The sequence below is a fragment of the Carassius auratus genome, chromosome 27 (genome assembly GCF_003368295.1).
Source record: "Carassius auratus strain Wakin chromosome 27, ASM336829v1, whole genome shotgun sequence".
Lineage (NCBI taxonomy): Eukaryota > Metazoa > Chordata > Actinopteri > Cypriniformes > Cyprinidae > Carassius > Carassius auratus.
In genome coordinates, this window is record NC_039269.1 from 16413029 (window position 1) to 16431419 (window position 18391).

The 18391-nt window shown below is 34.9% G+C and overlaps 2 long non-coding RNA genes across 3 annotated transcripts; both read right to left on the reverse strand.

Annotated features, from left to right (window-relative positions):
• Window positions 1-1720: 1720 nt before the first annotated feature.
• On the reverse strand, window positions 1721-6220 carry LOC113045664 (uncharacterized). Of its 2 annotated transcripts, none has more exons than XR_003276015.1 (4): window positions 6095-6220; window positions 3902-4102; window positions 3360-3440; window positions 1721-2133 (listed from the first exon to the last, which is right to left on the reverse strand). It is a non-coding gene; the product is annotated as an uncharacterized LOC113045664 (long non-coding RNA). The 2 variants fall into 2 exon arrangements; XR_003276014.1 differs by having other exon boundaries at window positions 3891-4102.
• An 802-nt stretch (window positions 6221-7022) lies between these two features.
• Window positions 7023-9649, reverse strand: LOC113046408 (uncharacterized). The gene is made up of 3 exons (XR_003276076.1): window positions 9209-9649; window positions 7181-7211; window positions 7023-7083 (listed from the first exon to the last, which is right to left on the reverse strand). It is a non-coding gene; the product is annotated as an uncharacterized LOC113046408 (long non-coding RNA).
• Window positions 9650-18391: the final 8742 nt, after the last annotated feature.

The window sequence follows — 18391 nt, forward strand, 5'->3', positions numbered from 1 at the left end:
AGCGTTGGAAACGCACAAGTCAGCAATATTTCTTATTTATTGGCATGAAGTTTCGTGCAGAATAACAGCAACAGGAGTGCAACATTCTCGAAAATATACAGAGTATATACTGCCATAACAAAAGAAAAACATCGCTGCAGGCTTCCGGCTGCATTTATTTAGGCAATTCAAAAATCTCCAAGATTATTTTAAATAATGACTCAATCCATTTCAAACAAGTTCAAAAAATGAAACTTGGACTTGAGAAACAAGCCATGTGTGTGTGTTTTTTTAATTTATTTTTTTATTGAACGTAACCGACAGTGCGCACTAGGCAAGCATAGCTACTATTAAAATGCGCAAAAAGTTTTTTACTCGTCTGGACATCGCTAAGACTAACTTTTAAAATTCAGCACATTAGCGCAAATATATGATATTAAAAAGTTGATTCGGTTATCCTATAATTGGTCTATTCTAGAATACAATAGTGCTACACTCACAGGCTATAGCAGATGCGGCTTTAACATAACACAGACTGGTGCGCACATAACAGCCTGTAACTGCTATCTACCAAGCAAACAGCATATTCACTTGCACGTTTAAGTAATAGACAGTAAATTAGAATAAACGCATAAAAATAGATGTACATAATAAACACATAGACACATAAAAACTTACGTGTGGTAGCCTATAGCCTGTATATATAACATACGTTGTGCCGATGTCGAGCCGACCTACAAAATTCCATCGGGACGATATCGCTCAGGGAGCGTTTGCTAATAGGCAAGATGTCTCGGCGACGTCGGCCTCTGATCGGAAATGCTCTCCGGCCGATGCTGAGACGATACATCCCGGCCGCTCTGCGTGGACGCGGTTCACCGGCGTTTTGCTCATCGTTACGGACCACCCGCGGCTACCGCCGCTGGTTTATAATAAAACAATACACACCACTCTCAAGAACAGACGCAACTTTATTAATATTTTCATTTATTTCATATTACATGTACAAATACAATAACATTTACCAGATGCTTTGATCAAAAGTGGATAATTCGGGATTATTTGTAGTCTTTTGAACATTAACCATGATGTTACTACAGCTTTTGCAGTAAAACCATAGTAAAAACAAAAATAACCATTACTACAGTACTTGCATGGTTAAATGTTGTATGAGTATAGCACCTTTTGACAATACTTATTTCAAAGTAGGTTTACAGGAAATGCATGTTTCAAGGTTACAGTTTAAAAAGCCAGAGATGACTGAGACTCACTGGGAAGACCATCTAGTTCATAATAAAAAGTCGTGTTCAGTGCTGTCAGCATCGCATGCAAACTTTATGTCAAGAACTTTTTAAAAAGTTACATAAACACTAAATAAAACCAGGTAAACAATAATTAAGGGTAACACTTTAGAATAAGGTTCCATTAGTTAATGTTAGTTAACTACTTTCGTTAACATGAACTAAGCAAGAACAATCCTTCTACAGCATTTATAAGTCTTAGTTCATGTTAATTTCAACATTTACTAATGCATTATTTAAATCAAAAGTTGTGCTTGTTAACATTAGTTAATGCACTGTGAATTACCATGAACTAACAATGAATAACTGTATTTTCATTAACTAACATTAACAAAGATGAATAAATACAGTAATAAATGTATTATTCATTGTTTGTTCATGTTAATTAATACATTAACTAACATTAACTAATGGAACCTTATTCTAAAGTGTTTCCTAATTGAGCAATTAAAATGTTTTAAATTGCATGATAAAAGTTCAAAAATATTTTCTGATAAAATCTTACTAAACAAGTCTAGTTTTGTATTCAGTTAACATTAACATTATCTTTCAACATTTTTAAAGTGATGCTTACAAATAAAAGGGGACATGTAGGTCCACTTAACTCAGAGAGTAAATATTGTTCATTTACAGATATAAGAGACGTTACAATAAAGCAGTTTGAAAATCATCAAATTTACCCTTATAGGCAAAATAAGGATAATATTTGTTTTGTGTGTCCAATGTTTTGTGTGTTCATGTACAGTTGTCGTCTGTAGTCTTTGTGAGCGTTGGTGTCATCTGAAGTCTTCACAAGTGAGTTTGGATTCAGTCTGGAGCTGGTGTAATCTCTAGAAACCTTGGGATGGCGATCCTGAGATAGAAACAGGAAATAAAAAGGAGAAAGTTTAGAATAGCTGCTGCTGTTCATATTATTTCAGACAAAATATTATTTATTTAATCACATATAACTGGAGTGCATGGTTATTAGATGTGTTGTGTGAATACTAAACTATGTATTTTAATTTAATTTAAACAACAACAAAAAAAAGTGTGTCCGAGCCCCAAATATTATTTGGAAGGCTATTTTCAAAGTAAAATACCAATAGGTTTTGCTTCCTTTAGTGGACTTTGATAAATTCTTGGTGTTAGAATTTAGTGACCTCACTACAGGCCATGCACCATAGATGCTGCTGCCTCAATTTGAGCTTATTTTGCTATATATATATGATTTAATCACAAGTAGGTTTAATAAACACACATCCACTTCCAATTCACCAATCAATAAACAAAAATCGACACACTGCCACTAATGCTCTCAAAAATCAGTTTATTGATGAAGTGTTTCATGTGATCCCTCAGTGGGTGGAACATCATATTTGTAATTTATAATTTATACTACCGTTAAAAAGTTTGGGGTCAGTACGATTTTTTTTTTTTTTACATCTTGGAGAAAAGTCTCTTCTGCTCACCAAGGCTGCCTTTATTTGATCAAAAGCAAGTAAAACAACTGTAATATTGTGAAATATTACAATTTAACACAACAGTTTCTACGTGAATATATTGTGAAATGTAATTTATTTCTGTGATCTAAGCTAATTTTTATTACTCCAGTCTACAGTGTCACATGATCCTTCAGAAATCATTCTGATTTGCTGCTCAATAAACATTTTCAATTATTATCACTGTCTTATCAATTATCAAAAGTTAAAACAGACATTTCTGTTTCAAACACTGTACTGTTTTAAAACTTTATTCATCAAAGAATCCTGAAAAAATGAAGGAACACAGCGGTTTTCAACACTGATAATAGTCAGAAATGTTTCTTCAGAAGCAAATCAGAATATAAGAATGATTTCTGAAGATCATGTGACACTGAAGACAGGAGTAATGATGCTGAAAATACAGCTTTACCATCACAGGAATAAATGACTTCTCTAAATATATTCAAATAGAAAACTTATTTTAAATTGTAGTGAACTGTATTCATTTCATATATTAATTAAACTGTGGTTGCCATAAAAGACTTTCAAAAACACAAAAAAAACCATACCTTCCCAAACTTATGAAACAGTTGTGCATGTTCAAGTTTGTACTTACTAGTCCTGCAGTTTATAGCATCTTTGAGATGTTGTCTGACAGCAGCGGTGGGCTGTCAGGGTGAGCAGGGCTCTGCTGGCCCTATAAAAAACAAAATTGTGTGAAAAATGCTTTTACAGACTATTTAGTTATCATTTACATTTGTGTAATGTTCACACATTGCTTGTGATTAGTTTAGTTGAGGTTGACCTGGAATATCCTACATTAATAAAAGTCTATGGCCAGCACTACAGATTGTGCTCCCCTTTTGATGAAAGAAGTCACATCTGATTTGTTACAAGCATTAGTGACAGAATCATCAGCCAATCAAATTTTGACATTCAATGACAGCACGCCCTCTATAAATCGGTATCGGCCAGTGTGGTCCAAACTAGCTATCAGTATTGGAAAAATCCACTATCGGTTGATCTCTAGTTGATAATAATGTAGTTGATAATACAAGACCAAATCAATACCGGTGGCTACTGGTGATACATTGAGGTCTAATGAAGCGAAATGATCGGTATTTAGGAGAAAATGAACACTACTTACAACAGTATTACCTTTAATCCATAGCCTGGGCAACCAGCTGTCAGCACGTTCACAACTGTCTATAGAAACTGTCTATAGAACGTGACTTCTCTGTCGCATGACAACAGATGCACGGGCGAGATACTGCAGCTGATGACGCTGTTTGCCGGCGCAGCATCGTGATGTCTATCAGCCATCGGCGATGGACGATGGCATCGTCAATCAGGCCAACCCTAACCAGGAAGACAAAATTAAACAATTGTACACAACTGTTGTACACAGTTTTTATAATTTATTAGCTAAACAAATGCACAGCTTCCACCAATAAAAAAAAATAGTTAAAGCAAGAGTACAGCACCAACTACTGTTACCCGGATGAGCCTGTGTTAGTACATTTTACAGGTTTTTATCCAGGGATAACATGCATCGGAATGTCGCAACTGACCAATCAGAATCAAGTACCCACAGAGCCATGTAATAAAAGTAATTAGCTAATGGTAAACTAATCATTTACAAAACATGACTATGTGTTCATAAATGATTAATAAGTGATTTTAATATTTTTATCTATGTTCTGTAGATTAAGTTATAAATAACTTACAAAGCTTTCTGCACCCACAATCTAAAGTGTAAACTACTCATCAGTTGTAAATGTAAACTTTCCGGTTACAGGTTGGTTGATTTTGTGTGTGTTGGTGTGTGTGTGTATATATATATCTATATATATATATATATATATATATATATATATGTGTGTGTATGTATGTATATATATATATACACGCACACACAACTGGAAACCACAAAGTTTGTAAAACATTTACAACTGATGAGTAGTTTACACCTTAGATTGGGGGGTGCAGAAAGCTTTGTAAATGATTTATAATGTTCAGTGAGATAATAGTACAATGTTGACATTTCAATGATTTATAAGTGATTCATAATATATTAACTACTAACTATTAACCATTAAGGATCTGTTTGATTTTTTTCATGATGTTATTTTTTTAAGATTGCTTATGAAAGATGTGTAAATCATAGCATATTACTTAATCATTAGTGAATGTATATTCACGTCACTTGTAAATTATTTATAACTTAATCTACAGAACATAGATAAAAATATTAACATCATTTATTTCTATGAACACAGTCATGTTTTGTAAATAATTAGTTAATCATAATCTAATTACTTGTAAATGACTTTTAAAATGAATTTACAAAAAGTACACAAATTATTAGTATATCACTTATTAGGCGCTTATGAATGTTTTGTAAATGATTAGTTCATCATTAACTACTCACTTAAAAGTGACTTACAACTGAACTTTATTATAAATTGTTACCAAAAAGTCACCCAGACCTTGGAAGACCTGAGGGAAAGTAAATTAACAGCAAATTTTCATTTTGGGGTGAACTATCACTTTAACCCACACTAATCTAGCCTACTGCTGAAGTTGTTGATCAGCCCCGTCATTGTTGTTGAGAGCCTGTGTGGGGCATAATATGTGCATTAAGGGGCGGTCACACTGCACTTTTTGTTCCACTGACTTCCATTCATACGCATGCGAATGCGTCAGACCGGAAACCCAGGCTCATGCGAAAATTTTCGCATTTCGCTGTGTTCGAAAGTTCAAGTTTGGTGAACTTTGACCTGCGAATTCGCATCACGTGAAGTCGTGGGACCAGTAGATGATCGATACGTCACTGCGTGAGCTCTCTGTACAGAAATTAAAAAATGAAGTGCTAATTTTAGCCGTAGTGCAGCATCCTATTTTATATAATACATATTTAAAAGATAATTTAAAAAGAAGCTGCATGGTTCGCAGTGTCAATGGAAACGGGAACAGATGGCACATTTGAATGAGGACACGTTCTATATTTTTTTATTGTTTAGTGTGTATATTTATAGAGAGAGAGAGAGACAGAGTGCAATATAATAAGACGCTTTCGACACCATCGCCAAAGACACAGTAAAAGCACAGATTAACCCATGTTGTGATAAGGGGAAACAGTATATATCTTAGTATATTATAACAGTATATTATATCTTGCTCCCGCCCATATTCGCAGTGGCGTCCAAAATAATTTTGCACGTTCAAAGGCTAGTGTGACCGCACCTTTACACATATGGCTGCGTTAGCTGTAACAGAGATGTGTAAGATGTGTACAGGTATCTAACAGTTGTTTACTGAAGGCCCTGACTGAAACCCCACGGTACTCACTGTCTGACAGCAGGTTCACTCAGACTCTGATCGTCATCACTAAAGAGTCCAGGAACAAAACAAGCAATCTGACACAGAGTCAACAATATTTACTCTGCAGTTCCAGGTTCATTAGAAGGAAACAAGCTAGAGTAGAGGTGAAATGGAGATAAAAGACAGAATAATATATAACAATTATAATAATATGTAATATACATATTCTACTACTAAAAATATAATCTTAAAATAACACAATCTATATTTTTAGTTTTAGGTTGAGTGTGACTTACGTTATGATGTCAGGGACTTCTTAAAATTGGTGAAATGTATTCTGAAAAAGGCATATTCATGTATTTCATGAGCTTCTTCAGTTCACCTGTATTTCTAAGTCAGTATCTCCCTTCATAAATGTTGAAATCTTGGAGCTTCACTTCTGTTCTGTAGAGTTTCTTTCTGTCCTCCTGTAATCACAGAACAATTTGTATTAATATCTGTTTATCATGAAATATCAAAACTAATGTGAACTTGATTTCAGCCGATTACACTCTCACTGTAAGTGACGTCATCGATTCAGTAAATCAGCCTTTCCCAATAACATACTGACAAATCACCAGCAAAACATTCACAGAGCCATCAAAATATCTCATACACACACGAAGATTTGATTAAAAGCCCAGAGTTTCATCAACAAGAGCTCAGTCTATAGAGATAGCCTACCTGAAAACTGCTAAAATGATAACGGACTTTTCCGAAGACACTAAACCGTTTCTATAAAATAAATTTAATTGAAACATGTCAATAACAAGTAAGAAACGCGTCAGGAACATTTGTATGTAATATTTGTGTGATTTTAGACACTAAACTTACCTAAAACAGTGTAAACCGCAGCGAGAGACGGAGATTACTGTTTGCCAATAACGGTTTTTGTGTTGACGCCCCGTTTCCATGGCAACTCTGCTCCCCGCTCGCGCAGGACTCACCGCACACACAGCATTCACACAAACAAACATCTAGAGTTAAAGCATTACATTTATAATGTACAGTCTCATTCAATAATACATTTAAAAATCATTTTGTAGTTCAGAAGCAACAGCAACAATAGCTCACCATATTATTTCACCGGATTATTTCTGGAAGCCTGTAAAAGAGTGAAAAATACGGTGAAAAAGCAGTCAGGACTTCTCTTTAATAATCCGCTTTTACATTTTCCCTCCGAGAAACTTCTGAAAACGCATTAAGGCGTTCACATTAATGTTAAAAAATCGCTACCGTGACCGTTGGCTCAAAAAGTTAACGGTAACATTATTTGAAAATGAGCCAGACTCTTTAGCTGCCCATAGACTGTATAAACGCAGTACCTTTTCAGTAGTGATCGACCGATGTATCTGTTTCCCGATATTTTCCCCGATATTTAAGCATTTTTCCATAATCGGGTATCGGTTTTGTAATATCGGATTCGCCGATTTACGGCGCCATCTTGTGGCCGTTTTGAGATTTCCGCCATTGCAGCCCGGGCGTCTGAGGAGATCAGTCAACAACAACTCAGTGCACAGGTAAATATATGTTCTACTTGGTTTGCTTTAATTAATCAACTTTATTTAACATAACAGACATGCACAAATGAGATCTGAGACATAAATTCCTGATATAGTTAATTTATGCAGCTTGTTTCTAAACAATTGAGACGAACTCATTGAGTCACGTAGTGTAATTCATCATGTCCTGACCCAATAAAGACGTATCTTTACATGAATTAAATAAAACAGACATGAATGAGTACATGTTGAAAATAAAAGCGTTGAATTTAATTCTCTATCTGTTGTATTTGCTCACCATTAGTCTAGAAGAGAAAGTTTGTTCATATTGCTTAGCAACTGACGGATGATCTGGAGGCTTAAGCACGGCCACTGAATGAAACTTTTGACAAGATTATCTTGTTTAAACACCCTAGATTATATTATCATTTACTACATAACAATTATTTCGCTAATACACATATAAATATAGCCTACCGCTTTGTGGAAATTAATTATTTATTATCTCCATGCGCGATCGCGGTTGATTAAGTTATAGTCAAACAGCACTATGTCAGTTGGCATTTCATGATTTAACGTTAGATTGAATCTAGATCATAAAATGCCAACTGACAAGTGCTGTTTAACTTTATATAGTCTCGGGAAAAAAAGTTAGTTCATATTGCTCAGCACCTGACTGTGTGGATGATCAGGAAGCCTCAAGCAATGCCACTGAATGAAACTTTTGACAAGATTATCTTGTTTAAACACCCTAGATTATATTATCATTTACTACATAACAATTATTTCGCTAATACACATATAGGCTACATATACCGCTTTGTGGAAATTAATTATTTATTATCTCCATGCGCGATCGCGGTTGATTAAATTATAGTCAAACAGCACTTTGTCAGTTGGCATTTCATGATCTAACGTTAGATTGAATCTAGATCATAAAATGCCAACTGACAAGTGCTGTTTAACTTTATATAGTCTCGGGAAAAAAAAGTTTGTTCATATTGCTCAGCACCTGACTGGGTTGATGATCAGGAAGCCTCAAGCACGGCCACTGCATACAATTTTTGAAGGAAGCAGGCTTACAGGGCAGAATGTTTTCTACACTAAAACCTAGTTCTGCTTAACTGGGAGTATTAAGTTACACTACTATATAGCTATGCACTCCTAAATAGCCCTCCCGCCCCCACCAATATGTTAGAATCATTTTTGTGCTTTATTTTTTTACCTCATCAAAGCTTTTATTTTAAAACAAAGACACTTAGTAACAGTGCGCTTAAATTTTTTGGACTCAGACCCCTCTATTTATTTGTGTATAAATATAATGTTTTTTTTTTTTTTGTATGCAAGGAGGGAGTGATTGTTATAAATAAAATGTTTTTTTCAGCTCATTTGTGTTGTAATAATTGTCAGAAACAGAAGTATAACAGTAAATAAATATCGGTTCTGCATATCGGTTATCGGGTACATTAAACATACAAATAATCGGTATCGGTATCGGTTATAAAAAATCAATATCGGTCGATCACTACTTTTCAGTGTTACAGAATTAACAAAGTAGTATTTTTTGTGTAATTGAGCTGAAGTGAAATCGTAACGTTACCTCAGAGCCACAGATGTCGCTGGGATTATCCTCTTCTCTCTCTCTGGGTGGCTAAAAGAGACGAATACTGGGCACGCGCACACAGATAAGCGCGGCATCGGCCCGCGGTCGTGAACCAACTCAGGGCCGACGACTGATGAGCTGGAGAACAGAGCACTGACCAAATGATATCGGCCTCCGCCAGGCCGATGTTTTATAGATGTTTTAGGTATAGAGGCCGACGTTTCGATATTGGGCCGACGTCGGCCAGACGTACATGTGCTGTCTGGGTACCTTGTCAGACAAATCTCCGTTGACAGCTTGGTTTGATATTTTGTTTTTGTTTTTTGGCGCTTCTGACTGAAGTCCCTAGTACGGATGTGGACCGTATCTGCAAGACGACAGTCAAGCGAGACCCAACGTTTACTTGGCACTTTTGGCGCTGTCGTAAAACGGACCTAAAACGGAGCTCAAACGGACCAGTGCTGTAACGGACCTTATAAATCCATTCCAAATCCGTTTCCAATTAAAAATCAGAAAACGAAAAACTCAAGAGGATTCAAGTGAGAGAACATGAATTCAATAACGAGAAATGGACAAATGGCTCGTTTATTAGTTATTCCATCTAGGTAAACAAACGGAAAATTAGTTTTTGACTTGAATTCTCATTTTGTTGTTTGGGGTTTAAAAAACGGTTTATGGCTTCAATATTTCATACGCACTTGTGGGCGGAGCTGAAACGCTCCTTTCATCTGATTGGTCGAATCGCTCCGCCTTCAATTCGATCTTACATTCTTTCAGAATAAGAGTCTTATAAGAGTAGTGTCTGAAACCACCGCTCACTGTTAATTAACATAATATTTGAGTCAGATGTTGCTGCGCACATAATTCGTGCTGCTGTGACTTGCAAGTCACGCCTTTAAATTATTTCTAGGTTATAGTATTGTATGAATATTGTCCCACTGTAAATGCAGTGCAAATAGTTTTGTCTCCTTGGATAAAAGTGACGTGGAAATAAAAATCAATAATAGACTGAACAGTTCCATGATAATATGTCTGTAACATTTACCACTCTCGTCTTTTAAGTCTAAAGGCACTAGGTAGGTGTGTGTGACATTAATAATTAATTGGGAAAATTTATATAGTTAAATTTATGAAATAAAGTAGTAATATTAGTTTTATTCCATACTAAATTGAATGATATTATTCTTTTAGTCTTCTTTGTTGGCCTTGAGAAAGCAGACATATATTTGAACATTATTATCATTTATTATGAGAGTAATTGACAACGACTAAAATTGTATTGTTTCACCAAATTCAGCTCAGATCTTCAGACTCGTTTGACTCGTTGCTGTAACTGGTCAGACTTCTCAAAAAATCCTAGTGACTTTCATTATCTGAGCGATGAAGGTCTTACACTTAAGGTCCACTAGAGGGGGAGACAGGATTTCTGTTTATGTAGGTTTAAATGACAGATAAATACATTAATTTCACGTGTACTACCATGAATATGCCATATCTGTGTATAACACAGGTTCTTCAATGATAGACGGTGTGGTAGGGGGGTATACCTTAGCTCAATGATAGCTGTATAATTTAAAACAACATTAACTACTGCAGCTGGTACCAAATAAAAATGATTAAGTTTTGGAAAACTGCAAGTCAAATGTACTTGCACAAATGACTTGCTGTTACATAATACCCCATATGCGTTGTTGGGGACGTTTTCGTCCACTAGGGGGTAAAGTTGAGTCTTATTTTGGCCACAACTTTCTCTGTGTTTCAGCTAATGGAATGATTGGTGACAAATCTTATTTTGACACTTATTTTGGGAAAATGCTTGAAATTTTTCAAAAACTCAACAGTATACTGTGGGTAAATTCACTACCCTTTTGTTATGTTCGGGATGAAAACACCCACTAAATTAAAATGCTGTAAAATGTCTCAGATAAAGATTTTTTTATTTTGTTTTGCATAAATCTATTAATCACCCTCAGTCCTGATCAAAACTACCAAATGTTTAAAAAGAAAATCCAAGATTTTAACTCTTTAATTACCAAGTTCATAAATGATGTCACTGATTTGGGAAGAAACACACAAAATTACATATTTTCAATATAAAAAGTAATTGTGGACTGGATATTTTTTTTTACCTTTTATAACAGTCTTGGGCATGTCAAAGATTAGTAACTGTAGATTGGCTTTGATGTATTGTTAGTTTTTGTGCAGCATTAGATTTTAATTTTTTCTCCCTCATTTATTGTTGGTGGCTGTTTTTGCCCAATTGACTTCCATTATAACGACATTTTTTGATGCAAAGCCATGACACCATATAATCATGCACTCTTGATTGTTGGTGGTTTCCCCTGTTGGGAAGAGGTAACATTTGTTATTTTTACAGTTGATCACTAGGTGGGACCATTAACCCTTTAGATAGGCCTGTGCAAAAAAAGGCTTAGTTTCTGGCCTGTATATAGAGTTATATGGAGTTTAACAGCAAATTATAGTGTGTGTGTGTGTGTGTGTGTTTGAGAGAGAGAGAGAAAGAGAGAGAGAGAGGGTGAGAGAGACCTTTGTGCACTTACCTTGATGTATCTGAAAAAACCAACAGGGAAAACCACAAACAATCAAGAATGCATGATTATGTGTCATGGCTTTGCAATCAAAAATGTAATTATAATGGAAGTCAGTGAAAAAAACATCCACCAACAATAAATTAGGGGAATTTTTTTTTTTTATCTAATGCTTACAGCAGTTTAATTGAGTGAATGTTTTCATCCCAAACATAACGAAAGGGTAGTGAATTTGAACAATGCACAAGGGATACATAATAATTTTTATTTGGCACCAGCCACAATTAATGTTGACAGCTAGCAGGAGTGTGGTGGGGTGCGAGGTCTGTTTTGACCAATGGATGGAAACCTCAAAGCAGTGGCCTAAATGCTTATCTGAAGATTTTGTCTTTATAGATTACAGTTTACATTGTACTTACTGAAGTACACCTCTGCATGCAGACACCCAACTGTACAAATTCATTTATAGATTTAAAACTCAGTCCTGAACCGGGAGAACCATGTTCTGCAGAGTTCAGTTCCAACACACTTACTTGGACATTGCTACTGATCTACTTGCTTAGCTTAGGTGTGTTTATTTGGGGTAGCTAAACTTTGTAGGACACTGGCCATCCAAGAGGAGGACTGAGAGTCCTGACATTAGCACTTTATATTCAGTGCATGTGATTTATCAACACTGAGTACATCTTAAAATGTACAGCTCATGAAATATAAAAGATCTAGATGGACAAACATTAAATGCATAAACCAGTGTGAATAAAAAATAAACCTTAAAATAAATTTGGAGGTAGGTTGAAAAAGCCAAAATGGGAAGTTTTAAGTACAGCTTGAAGTGTGAAGTTTATTCGTGTACACAGATATGGCATATTCATGGTAGTACACATGAAATTAATGTATTTATTTGCCATTTTACGTAAATAGAAATCCTGTCTCCCACTCTAGTGGACATTTAGTGTAAGACCTTCATTGCTCAGATAATGAAAGTAACTAGGATTTTTTGAGAAGGAAATTTGGTGAAACATTAAAATTTTAGTCGTTGTACTCTCATAATAAATGATAATAATGCTCAAATATATGTCGGCTTTCTCAAGGCCAACAAAGAAGACTAAAAGAAAAACCATTCAATTTAGTATGGAATAAAACTAATATTACAAATTTATTTCATAAATTTAACTATATTAATTTTCCCAATTAATTATTAATGTCACACACACCTACCTAGTGCCTTTTGACTTAAAAGATGAGAGTGGTAAATGTTACAGACATATTATCATGGAACTGTTCAGTCTATTATTGATTTTTATTTCCACTTCACTTTTATCCAAGGAGACAAAACTATTTGCACTGCATTTACAGTGGGACAATATTCATACAATACTATAACCTAGAAATAATTTAAAGGCGTGACTTGCAAGTCACAGCAGCACGAATTATGTGCGCAGCAACATCTGACTCAAATATTATGTTAATTAACAGTGAGCGGTGGTTTCAGACACTACTCTTATAAGACTCTTATTCTGAAAGAATGTAAGATCGAGTTGAAGGCGGAGCGATTCGACCAATCAGATGAAAGGAGCGTTTCAGCTCCGCCCACAAGTGCGTATGAAATATTGAAGCCATAAACCGTTTTTTAAACCCCAAACAACAAAATGAGAATTCAAGTCAAAAACTCATTTTCCGTTTGTTTACCTAGATGGAATAACGAATAAACGAGCCATTTTTCCATTTCTCGTTATTGAATTTATGTTCTCTCACTTGAATCCTCTTGAGTCTTTCGTTTTCTGATTTTTAATTGGAAACGGATTTGGAATGGACGGAAGATACCCTGATTCTTATAGCATCACAAAATGTTGCTGTATAGTTTTTAAACACTGATAATATTGCTCAGCTTAATGAAAATGCATTTATCTCATGCTCTAGATAGAAAAAAAAATCCAGACAGGTAACCATGTTGTTTTGAAAATGTTTATTCCACGGAGTTCTTCACACAGTTTGAGAAAAGTATTTCAGATGTGGTCCACATCAGGTAGTCTCTGACAGTCTATGGTCAAAACAGTGTTGGCTCAAATCCGTTTTGCAGATATGGGCCAGAGCAGTTTTTAGCCCTTTTTTAAATGCAGTCGGCTCAGATATGTATCACAGATTCGGGCCACACCAGTGTAGCCTATGTGAAAACAGTATCGGCTCAGATTCATATTGCAGATCTGGACCAAATCAGTGTCAGACACAGCTAATGTCTTTCGGTTACCTATGGGAAAAGTGATCTGGGCCAGATCTGTAAAATGATATAAATACTGAACTGATGGCAGTTAGAATGTTTAATCTGAAACCTCTATCTGGCACGGATCTGGTTCACAATCAGAAAACATCTCTAAGATAGAAACGGAGGCAAGGGGCTTAAAACGGATCCGGGCCAAATGTAATTGCTATCTGGGTGTACACACAAAATATTCGAATAATAAACCCGCGATTACGATAGTAAAACTTGGTATGAGATTTTCTTGAGATCTGGGGCGTTTTTATAAAAAAAAAAAAAAATCGAAAATGTACATGGGAAATGCTAACTTGTGCAGCAATGAAAAAGGCTACAAATAGCATATTTTTACAATAGTGAACGACCAAATTCCACCCCTGATCGCTAAATGAAGTTATTAAAAACACTCGATCGGGGTTTAAAGTGAGTTTTTAGTAAAAGTGTACTAATTATTGAATAAATTGTCTGATGTAGCTTGATGCTAACATTAGCTCTAATGCTACTAATAGCACGTGCATTTCTTCATAATTCATTTCTGTCACAATAATTTTTATAGTAAGACTTTTGATAAATAAGGGCTAAATGCATACTGAGACTAAATGAGATAGCAGTTTAGTGGATTGTAAAGCTTGAAATAACCACAACAAAGGCTGATAAAGGTGTAATAAAAGCAAAAGAATAATGATAAAAGAATAATGCGGATAATGTTTCATACCTGGCGGAGGTTCAAAAGACTCATTTGGTGAGAACAATATAATCATGAAACGGGGAGTTTTCAAAGCCAACACACATACAGACAGCACAGGAATGTTTGCATGTGAGATTTTACAGAGATGACAAGTGCCATAAATCCATTTGATTAGCCTTCTCTAAAAACACACATGACATGGCCTTAGAAAAGATTTAATAAAATTCACAGTTTTACAGATTAGATTATGAAATTTTCATATGAAGCTTTGGTAGACTTGTGGCTTTAGCTACACTGTGTTGCTAAAATCATATCCTACATCGAAATTTTTAAAATACATTTAAAAAACATGTTTTTAATGTATATATTTTTTTTCATGTTTGAGGTTATATATCTTTATTATCATAACAGTCTGAGTGATTCTGATTCCTGAACAGTAAACTTTGAAGTATCAGCTTTGTGGACAAATGTTGATTATGTATCTAGTCAGAAAGAATCAAAACATTTTTATTTTGGGTATTTCATTTCTGTCTCCATGCCAAAAATGGGGGGTGACTGGTAAGGGGTTTTAAAAGAGACCGCATTTACCTGCTGCCTTTAGTAAATTAGATTTTAATGGGAAATGAAGGCCACATTGCTTATGTTGTCCACACGATGGCGCCACAGGATAAATACTAAATACTTCAAGATATATTCAGAGACAAAGCAGTTGGTAAATGGAATCACTTTAATATTCAAATCGAGTATCATGATCAACTTCCATTTTATTTCTCAACAGTTTATGTTCAATAGCCAATTCTGTTGAAGCTATTGTCATAGTCTAGGCTTTTTATTAGAACAGAAGACAGCAAGGGTCCATAGAAAATTGCATGGTGAATAGAAACAAAAACAGCCATGTGAACATAAACCTTTGATATATAAATAGGAAGTGATAATAATACTGGATTTAAATATTAAAGTAACTTTATTTATCAGCGGAGCACAGGATTTTGCCTTAGTTTCACTTTTAAATTGGTTAAAAATACAAGTGAATACATAAATTGCCTCTTTTCAAGTAAATTATGAGTTCTTCTGTGAGTACTATTATATGCACAATATGATAGTGTGATAACTTGAGAAATATGTTGCAGTACTATGAAAATAAGATCAAATTGAATGGCATTTAGGAGATTATAGTTTTGCATTATTACTATATTGTGCCTTTCTGAAGTTTATTTAAAAAAATAATGAGTATTTATAATTTTTTTATTAGAGAAAAATATGCATGACTAAATATCGCATCCAGCTAGAAAACGGTGTCGTAGCTGTTATCATAGCCTAGGCTTTTTATTAGAAAAGAAAACAGCAAGGGACGATGGAAAAAAAACTGTTACAGGTGTGTTTTTTATTATTCTTTATTTATTTTTTGTAGCGGGGCAGCCCAAGTATGTTGGGTCCACAAGTACTGTGGCTCTTTTGCCCCATGGCCAAGCCAACATCAAAGTTAGTTCACTAATTTTTAATTCTAGTTCTTCTTATTATTATTCTTCTGACCCAAAATTTTGCAACTGCTACTCCTCCTAGAGCTTTAACTCTACAGACTCCAAACTCAGCTCAGCTTTTCAGCCTATACCCGCTGGGTGTGCTATATCTTTTCTAACTGATTGGACTTATGATTTTTATAAAAATTAATATTAAAAATCATAAAAAGAGACTTTCATTGACAGGATGTTCAGATGACCCAAGCTCCAAATTCCATTAGACTCAATCAAGCTTCGATGCTAATCAATTTAAACTAATTCAAACTCATCTAATCTATCTATCAATATGACTATTTCTATCTATCTATCTGACTGTTTCTATCTATCTATCTATCTATCTATCTATCTATCTATCTATCTATCTGACTGTTTCTATCTATCTATCTATCAATCTATCTATCTGACTGTTTCTATCTATCTATCTATCTATCTATCTATCTATCTATCTATCTATCTATCTATCTGACCATTTCTATCTATCTATCTATATATCCTAACATGCTAATCATGCTAAAATCATGCTAGTCACATGTTAGTAATGCTAGAAACATGTTACCAACATGCTAATAATGCTAGAAATATGCTAGCAACATGATAGTCGCATGCTAAACATGCTAGCAACATGCTAATCATGCTAGCAACATGCTAATCATGTTAGCAACATGCTAATCATACTAAACACATGCTAGCTACATGGTAGTCAAGCTAGAAACATGCTAACAACAGGCTAATAATGCAAAAATAATGTTAACATGCTAAATCATGCTAGCAACATGCTAGTCACTAGAAACATGCTAGAAAATGTTAACAAAATGCTAGCAACATGCTAATCATGCTAGCAACATGCTAGTTGAATGTTAAACATGCTAGAAACATGTTAACAACATGCTAGCAATATGCTAATCATGCCAGCAATATGCGAATAATGTTAGAAATATATGATTCGCATATTGCTGGCATGTTGCTAGCATGTTTCTAGCATGATTAGCATGTTGCTAGAATGTTTCTAGCATGATTAGCATGTTGGTAGCATGTCGCTAACATGATAAGTTAATCATGGTAAAATCATGGGCTAATCTTGCTAAAATCATGCTAGCAAAATGCTAATCGCATGCTAGTCATGCTAGCAACATGTTAGCAAACATGCTAATCATGTTAGAAACATGTTAGCGACATCCTAGCAACATGCTAATCATGTTAACAACATACTAATCATGTTAATGACATGCAAGCAACATGGTAATCATGCTAAAATAATGCTAGTCGCATGCTAATCATGCTAGAAACATGCTAGTCACATGCTAATCATGTTAACGACATGGCTAGTCACTTGCTAATTATGCTAGCGACATGCTACCAACATGCTAATCATGCTAGAAACATGCTAGTCAAATGCTAATCAATCATAGAAACATGCTAATCATGCTAGCAACATGTTAGTCACATGTTAATCATGCTAGAAACATTCTAGCAACATACTTATCATGTTAACGACATGCTACCAACATGCTAATCATGCTAGAAACATTCTAGCAACATGCTAATCATGTTAACGACATGCTACCAACATGCTAATCATGCTAGAAACATTCTAGCAACATGCTAATCATGCTAGAAACATTCTAGCAACATGCTAATCATGCTAGAAACATGCTAGCGACATGCCAGCAATATGCGAATCATGTTAGAAACATGCTAGTAACATGCTAATCATGGTAAAATCATGGTAGCAACATGCTAGTCGCATGCTAATCATGCTAGAAAAATGTTAACAACATGTCAATCATGCTTAAATAATGCTAGCAACATGCTAGTCACTAGAAACATGCTAGAAAATGCTAACAAAATGCTAGCAACATGCTAATCATGCTAGAAACATGCTAGCAACATGCTAGTTGAATGCTAATCATGCTAGAAACATGTTAACAACATGCTAGCAAAATGCTAATCATGCTAGAAACATGGTAACGACATGCTAATCATCCTAGAAAAATGCTAACATGTTAATCATGCTTAAATCATGCTAGCAACATGCTAGTCGCATGCTAGTCGTGCTAGCAACATGCTAGCAAACATGCTAATTATGCTAGAAACATGCTAGCGACATCCTAGCAACATGTTAATCATGCTAGCGAAATGCTAGCAACATGCTAATCATGCTAGAAACAT